Consider the following 7,940-nt stretch of genomic DNA (forward strand, 5'->3'; position numbering starts at 1 on the left):
GAGAAGGTTTGACCCATATACTTTGGGCATGTTGCTAGAAGAGGCTATTCCTTGAAAAGAGACACCATGCTGAGAAAGAGGGAGGGTTAGTAAAGGAGAAGGACATTCTCAATGAGATGGATTGACATGATGATAGCAGCAATGGGCACAAGCATATCAGAAATGGTGAGGATGGCACAGAATAGGAAAAGTTTCAAATCTGTTGTTCATAGAGTGGCTATGAGTCATACTCAACTCTTAGACGTCTATCAACAGCTACCTTTATGAATATTATGTCTCTCTATCTCTAAGGTCTGAAATATACTCAACGAAAGTGAGATGAATGCCTTCTCTGCAGCACCCAACACCACCTGGGATTGACTCCTCCCCAGCCAGCAGCCGCAACACAGCCATCCACTCCTGAGTCATCTTTTGGCCAAACTCCCACCTCTACTCCCGGCTCAGTGCCCAGTGCCACCCAGACCCAGAGCACCCCAACAGTGCAGGCTACAGCACCAGCCCAGGTGACACCACAGGCTTCAACCCCCGTGCAGCCCCCATCAGTCTCCACCCCACAGTCATCTCAGCAGCAGCCAACATCTGTGCATGCCCAACCTCCAGGCATGCCGCTTTCCCAGGCAACTACCAGCATCGATAACAGGGTTCCCACTCCATCATCGGTGGCCAGTACAGAAACCCCTTCCCAGCAGCAAGGAACTGATGTGCCTGTGCTGTGGAAATAAAGACTGAAGCCAAGGTGGAGGAACCTGAGCCTGAATCTTGAGACCCTAAGGGGGAGCTTAGGGTTGAGATGATGGAGGAGTATTTGCAAGAATCTTCTCAGGTAAAAGAGGACACAGTCATAACTGAGCAGAAGTCAGAGCTGATGGAAGTGAATGATAAGAAATCTGAACTCAATGTAGAGGTGAAGGAGGAAGAGGAGAACAGCACCACTGGCCCAGCCACTCAGTCGACCTCACCCTTGCAACCCCAGAAAAAAATCTTCAAGCCAGAGGAGCTACACCAGGCTCTCATGCCAACTCTGAAAGCACTATATCAACAGTACCCAGAGTCTTTACCTTTTCAGCAGCCAGTGGATCCCGAGCTCCTAGGAATCCCTGATTATTTTGACATTGTGAAGAATCCCATGGACCTTTCTACCATCAAGTGCAAACTGGACACAGGCCAGTACCGGGAGCCCTGGCAGTATGTGGACAATGTCTGGCTCATATTTAACAATGCTTGGCTCTACAATCAGAAGATGTCCCAAGTCTACAAGTTTTGCAGCAAACTTGCCAAGGTCTTTGAACAGGAAATTGATCCTGTGATGCAGTCACTTGGATATTGCTGTGGACGCAAGTATGAGTTTTCCCCACAGACTTTGTGCTGCTATGGGAAGGAGTTGTGTACGATTCCTCGGGACGCTGCCTACTACAGCTACCAGAACAGGTATCATTTCTGTGAGAAGTGTTTCACAGAGATCCAGGGGGAGAATGTTACCCTGGGTGACGACCCTTCACAGCCCCAGACAACCATTTCAAAGGATCAGTTTGAGAAGAAGAAAAACGACACCTTAGACCCCGAACCATTTGTGGATTGCAAGGAATGTGGCCGGAAGATCCATCAGATCTGTGTGCTGCACTGTGACATCATCTGGCCCTCAGGTTTTGTATGTGACAGCTGCTTGAGGAAAACCGGCAGAACTCGAAAAGAAAACGAATTCCGCGCAAAGCAACTGCAAGCAACACGATTGGGAACCCACTTAGAAGACCGTGTGAACAAGTTTCTGCAGCAACAGAATCACCCTGAAGCCGGAGAGGTTTTTATCCGAGTGGTGGCGAGCTCAGACAAGAGGGTGGAAGTGAAGCCGGGCATGAAGTCACGGTTTGTGGATTCTGGGGAGATGTCAGAGTCCTTCCCATACTGAACCAAAGCACTCTTTGCTTTTGAGGAAATTGACGGCTTGGATACCTGCTTTTTTGGAATGCATGTCCAGGAGTATGGCTCCAACTGCCCCCCTCCCAATACAAGATGTGTATACATATCTTATCTGGATAGCATCCACTTCTTCCAGCCCCACTGCCTACGCACAGCTGTCTACCATGAGATTCTCATTGGTTATCTAGAATATGTGAAGAAACTGGGGTATGTGACAAGCCACGTCTGGACCTGTCCCCCAAGAGAAGGAGACGACTACATCTTCCATTGCCACCCACCTGATCAGAAAATCCCAAAGCCAAAACACCTACAGGAGTGGTACAAAAAAATGCTGGACAAGGCATTTGCAGAGCAGATCATTCATGGCTACAAGGACATTTTCAAACAAGCCACAGAGGACAGGCTCACAAGTGCCAAGGAGCTGCCTTACTTTGAAGGTGACTTCTGGCCCATCACTTTGGAAGAGAGCATCAAGGAGCTTGAACAAGAAGAAGAGGAGAGGAAGAAAGAGGAGACCAGAGCCGCCAGCGAGACTCCTGAGGGCAGCCAAGGAGACAGCAAGAACTCCAAGAAAAAGAATACCAACAAGAACAAAAGCAGCATTAGTGGAGCCGATAAAAAACCCAGGAATGCCAACGTGTCCAACGACCTATCACAGAAGCTCTATACCACCATGGAGAAGCACAAAAAGATCTTCTTTGTGATCCACCTGCACGCTGAGCCTGTCATAAACACCCTGCCCCCCATCGTGGACCCCGACCCCCTGCTCAGCTGCGACCTCATGGACAGGCGTGATGCCTTCCTCACACTGGCCAGGAACAGGCACTGGGAGTTCTCCTCCCTGCGCCGCACCAAGTGGTCAACACTGTGCATGCTGGTGAGGCTGCACACCCAGGGCCAGGACCACTTCATCTACATCTGCAACGAGTGTAAGCACCAGGTGGATGCACCCTGGCACTGCACCGTGAGTGAGGACTATGACTTATGCATCAATTGCTGCAACACCAAGAGCCACAGCCACAAGATGGTCAAGTGGGGGTTGGGTCTGGATGATGAGGGTAGCAGCCAGGGTGAGCCACAGTCCAAGAGCCTCCAGGAGTCACAGCACCTGCGCATCCAGCGCTGCACCCAGTCCCTACTGCATGCCTGCCAGTGCCGCAATGCCAACTGCTTCCTGCTGTCCTGCCAGAGGATGAAGCAGTTGGTGCAGCATTCCAAGGGCTGCAAGCACAAGATCAGTGGTGGTTGTCCCATCTGCAAGCAGCTCATTGCCCTCTGCTGCTACCATGCCAAAGACTGCCAAGAGAACAAATGCCCCGTGCCCTTCTGCCTCAACATAAAACACAAGCTCGGCCAGAAGCAGAGCCAGCACTCCTTGCAGCAGATGGCCACCATAAACACCAGCAATGTGCCTCAGCAGAGCCTGCCTTCTCCTACCTCAGCTCCACCTGGCACCCCTACACAGCAGCCCAACACACCTCAGACTCCACAGCCCCCACCGCTGCCCCAGCCATCCTCGCCTGTGAGCATGTCTCCAGCTGGCTTCCCCAGTGTGGCCTCGACTCAGCCTCCAACTACAGTGTCTGCGGGGAAGCCCACCTTCCAGGGGCCTGTACCCCCACCTCCTGCCCAACCTTCACTAGCAGCAGTGGAGGCAGCAAGGCCGATTGAGGACCAGGCCCAGCAGCAGCAGCAGCAGCACCTGCACCATGTCAACATCAACAACAGCATGTCCCCAGGGCGAATGGATATGGTCACCCCTGTGAGCCAGATGAGGCCAGTGGGTCTGAATGTGCCGGGCCCCAGCCAGGTCAGTGGGCCCGTCATAGCCAATATGCCACCAGGCCAGTGGCAACAGGGCCCCATGCCCCCACAGCAGCAGGTGCCTGCCATGCCAAGCCCAGTGATGTCCATGCCAGCCCAGGAGGCTGTGGCTGGGCCATGGATGCCCAGCGTGCAGCCACCTAGAAGCATCAGTCCCAGTGCGCTACAAGACCTGCTGCAGACTCTTAAGCCCCCCAGCTCCCCTCAGCAGCAGCAGCAGGTGCTCAGCATCCTCAGGTCCAACCCTCCGCTCATGGCTGCCTTCATCAAGCTGCGCATGGCCAAGTATGTGGCCAACCAGTCCAGCCTGCAACCACAGGGTGGTCTGCACTCCCAGCCCAGCCTGCAGAACCTGAACACCATACAAGACAATGTGTCATGGCCTGGGGTGCCTCCACCCCAGCAGGCCAGGGGAGACCTGAACCCCAAGGGCCAAGCAATGAACATCGTGAACCCAGACCATAAACCCAACATAGCGAGTATGAATCCACAGAACAGAGAGATGTGGAGGCAGCTGCTACAGCAACAGCAGCAGCAGCAGCAACAGCAGCAACAGCAGAAGGGGAGTGAGGGCATGACTGAAAGCATGGCCGGACATGGCCAGTTCCAGCAGCCACAGGGACCTGAAGGCTATCCCCCAGCCATGCAGCCACAGCGGATGCCTCAGCATCTCCCCATCCAGGGCAGCTCTATGGGCCAGATGGCAGCCCAGCTGGGGCAGCTGGAGCAGCTGGGGCTGGGTGCAGAGGGAACGCTCAGCATCCGGCAGGCCCTGCGGCAACGGATTCTGCAACCGCAGCAGATGAAGCAGCAAATTGGGTTCCCAGGCCAGCCAAACCCCGTGAGTCCCCAGCAGCACATACTCTCAGGACAGCCCCAGGCTTCTCACCTCCCTGGCCAGCAGATGACCATGTCCCTCAGTAACCAGGTATGATCTCAAGCCCCTGTCCAGTCTCCCTGGCCCCAATCCCAGCCACCACATTCCAGTCCACCTCCAGGGATACAGCCCCAGACTTTGCCTCACCATGTCTCTCCTCAGACTGGCTCCTCTTCCCCGTACTCATTGTCACCATGGCCACCTCCATAGATCAGGGACACCCGAGGAACCCTGAACAGAGTGCAATGCTTCCACAGCTCAACACCGTCCACCAGGAATGCACTATCCAGTGAGCTTTCCCTTAGTGGGGGACACCACAGGGGATACACTGGAAAAGTTCATCAAGGGTTTGTAGCAACATGAGAGCTCCACCAGGTGTCCTGTGTCCTTTTTTGTGTTTTGTTTTTGTTTGTTTGTTTTTTGGGTTTGCTTGTTTTTGTTTTTGCTTTTTTGTTTTTGTTGAGGGGGTTTGTTTGGATTCTTTTTGTCATTGCTGGTGACTCATGCCTTTATTAATGGGTGGAAAAAACAAGTTCATCGTATTCGTATTTTTTATTTGTATTTTCAAGACTTTAAACATTTATGTTTAAAAGTGAGAAGAAAAAAAATAATATTCAGAAACCGATTCCTGAAATAATGCAAGCTTATAACATAATCCCGATAACTTTCTGACGTTGCGGGAAGATTTTTTTCTCTGTGGGCATTCCTCCCAGTACTACCTGGGTGATAGGGATTGACTCCTGTGTGCACATACATGTACACATCCCCTCACACATCTATCTATACATACTGGCAGAAGCCCAACTCTTGTCTTGCAGATGTAGAAATTGTTGCTTTGTTTCTCTGATAAAACTGGTTTTAGACAAAAAGTCACAGTGATCACCCTCTTAGACCATGCTGATGTTCCTGGGAAGAAGCTCTTCTTTCTTCCGTGTGAAACTTGAAATGAGCAAGAGCGATTCTAGTGTAAATCATGCAAGTGCTGTAATTACTAGAAATAAGAAAATCCAAGAAGATTCAATCACTGTATAGAATGGTAATATATCAACCCATTTCTTATATCATACTGTTATATAAAATGTGTGCAGCAGACAAAAAAAAGGTGGTCCTTCTTGAATTCATGTACATGCTATTAACACTTAGTGTTGGGGGTTTTGTTATGAAAAATGCTGTTTTCAACATTGTATTTGGACTATGCATGTGTTTCTCTCCCCTTCCCCATCCCGTTGTAAATAAAATACTGCTTAAAATTGATATATAAAAGTAAAAAGTGACAAGAAATTTCACCATCCTTGTTTCTAAAGAGCACTCTGGTTTCACTGCCATCAAGACAGATGTATTTGTTTTAGGGTTGTCCATGAGATATCCAATAATCTTCTCCAACGCCTACAACTGAAAGGCATTGATTTTGCTGTCATCCTTATCCATCGTCCAAATTTCAGGCACATGGGAAGTAATTGGATCAGGTACACCTAGTCTTTAAACTTCTAGAATTTTGGAAAGATCATTTAGAGCACATTTCTCCAATGCAACATATCTTTTTTTTTAAAAAAATTTTTTTCTACTAGTTTATTTATAAAGTTTGAATATATAGTTTTCAAGAACAAATTCTTTCAATTTCCCTCATCCCTCCATCAAATTGTACATATCTTTTGATTTCTTGACTACTACTATTGTGAGCGCTGAGTGTGCATCCAAGAAAAATGAAATTGTTGATGACTTCAGTTTTTCTCTGTCATATTGGCCTTTGGTCCAGTGGTGAGGAATTTTTTTCCTTAATGTTGACATATATCCCATTTTGAAGGCTATAGGCTTTTCCCCTCATTGTTTTTATTATTATTTGTGTAATAATGCACACTTTGCTCTCTCTTCCTCTCCCAATTCCCGTTCTAAAGTTGTTAATTATTATACACATGGTTTCTAATTGTCCATTCATTTTAGAATGTACTTTCTTCTACCTATTCCAAAACAATGTTATTTATGCAGTCTTTGATCTTCTGCAACAAATATTTCAAATCTACTCCATTTTCATTAAGCAAGATTGTTTCATCTTCATAGCACAGGCTAATGACAAATCTTCCCCCAATCCTGATAAGACATTGCTGCTCTTCATGTAGTCCTACTTCTTGAATTATTTTTTTAGCATACAGATTTAATAGATATGAAGTAAAGATGCAAGTCAGACACATAATTTTTCTGACTTTGCAACAAAAATAGAAGACAGCTACCTGGCCAACTGACTGAAAGAGATTCATATTTGTTCCCATTCACAAAGAAATGATGACCCAACAGAATGTGGAAATTTTTGAATAATAACATTAATGTTAGCAAAGAAATCTTACAGAAGATTACTACAAAATGACTGCAACTGTACATCAGGAAGAACTGCCAAAAACTCAAGCTGGATTCAGAAGAGGCAGTGGCATAAGGGTTATCATTTGTGTGCCAGATAGATGTTGGCTGAAAGCAGAGAATACCAGAAAGACAAATGCTTGTGCCTAACTGATTATGCAAAGTCATTTGACTGCGTGGATCATAAATCATTGCTCATACTGTTAAGAATAGGAATCCCAGAATACTAAATTGTCTTCATTTGACATCCATATATGTATGAGCAAGATGCAGTTGTCCAAACAGAATAGAGGAACACTGCATAATTTAAAATCGGGAAAAGTATGTCTCAGGGTTGTATTCTCCAAAGCTATTTAATACTTTATCAAAAAATACAATCTAGAGGAGTGTAATTTAAATGCAGATTTTAAAATATATTTTTAAATGAGCATAAAAGAGATAAAGGTTCACAGATGCACGTCGTTTCAAATCCACCAGATGCTCTGCTGAAGGAGGGACAATCTCCTCCTGTACCAGTCAGATCCAATTTGATGGTAGACAGACACAGTCAGACACACACACACACACACACAAAGGTATTACCAAGACTAAACACAAATCTTTGGAGACTAAGGTGCATCTGGTACAGGCAATGGTCTTTGCAATGACTACTTATGCGTCAGAGAGTTGGACAATGACTAAGGAGGATAGAAGGAGAATTGATGCCTTTGAGCTGTGGTGCTGGAGAAGAGTACTGAGTGTACCATGGACTGCTAAGAAAACAGATTCATCCTGGAGAGGGTTTAACTGGGCTGCTCCTTGGGGGCAAAGATTCTGAGGCTTTGTCTGACTTACTTTGGTCCTTGGAGAGGGACATCATGCTTGAGAGGGTGGAGGGATAGCACAGGAAGGGAAAACCCTCTATGAGGTGGACTGATTCAGTGACTGGGATAATCGGGATGGGTGTGTCAGAGACAGTGCGATTGGCACA

General features: G+C 47.5%; 1 pseudogene; it reads left to right on the forward strand.

Moving 5' to 3' along the window:
• The first annotated feature begins 322 nt into the window (after positions 1-322).
• Positions 323-4,973, forward strand: LOC102846435 (annotated as a pseudogene).
• Positions 4,974-7,940: the final 2,967 nt, after the last annotated feature.

Source organism: Elephantulus edwardii, unplaced genomic scaffold (genome assembly GCF_000299155.1).
Source record: "Elephantulus edwardii isolate Elephantulus edwardi_28Jun2011 unplaced genomic scaffold, EleEdw1.0 scaffold00005, whole genome shotgun sequence".
In the NCBI taxonomy this organism is placed as follows: Eukaryota; Metazoa; Chordata; class Mammalia; order Macroscelidea; family Macroscelididae; genus Elephantulus; species Elephantulus edwardii.